The following is a 447-nucleotide window of genomic DNA, read 5'->3' as shown; positions in this document are numbered from 1 at the left end:
TATAATACTTTTATGTATAATTTTTAAATTCTTATTGCATATACTTTTAAGTACTTAATATTATAATATAATATTTGTTTCGTAGGATGGAGACCGAGAGGCAAGAGAAGCGGACAACGCCAAAGGGCAAGAAGATTTTTTAATTTTTGTTCAACATGTGCGACAACAAACACTATTTCGGAGAAAGAGGAAGAGAAAGAGGAAGAAATTAATAATTTATTTTTATTTCTTAAAAAAATAGTTTTACTATGTTCTGTTATTTATTTTAAAATTTTAAAATGATAAAAAATGTTGTTAAATATTTACAAATAAATTAATAAATTAATAATATATACACTGTTAAATCTATATAATAAATTTCAATATATCGTAATTCGACAGAGAAATATAATTATATTATATTATATACACTGTTAAATCTATAGTGTCAACCTAAATCTATAGTGT

At 21.9% G+C, this 447-nt stretch overlaps 1 protein-coding gene across 1 annotated transcript in view; it reads left to right on the top strand.

Annotated features, from left to right (window-relative positions):
• The window catches only part of LOC105462797, a 14,754-nt gene that overhangs the window by 8,331 nt on the left and 5,976 nt on the right, over positions 1 to 447 (top strand). The window lies entirely within an intron of this gene.

The sequence above is a fragment of the Wasmannia auropunctata genome, unplaced genomic scaffold (assembly GCF_000956235.1).
Source record: "Wasmannia auropunctata unplaced genomic scaffold, wasmannia.A_1.0 LD336095.1, whole genome shotgun sequence".
NCBI classification, from domain to species: domain Eukaryota; kingdom Metazoa; phylum Arthropoda; class Insecta; order Hymenoptera; family Formicidae; genus Wasmannia; species Wasmannia auropunctata.
This window is presented reverse-complemented; position numbering and strand designations above follow the sequence as displayed.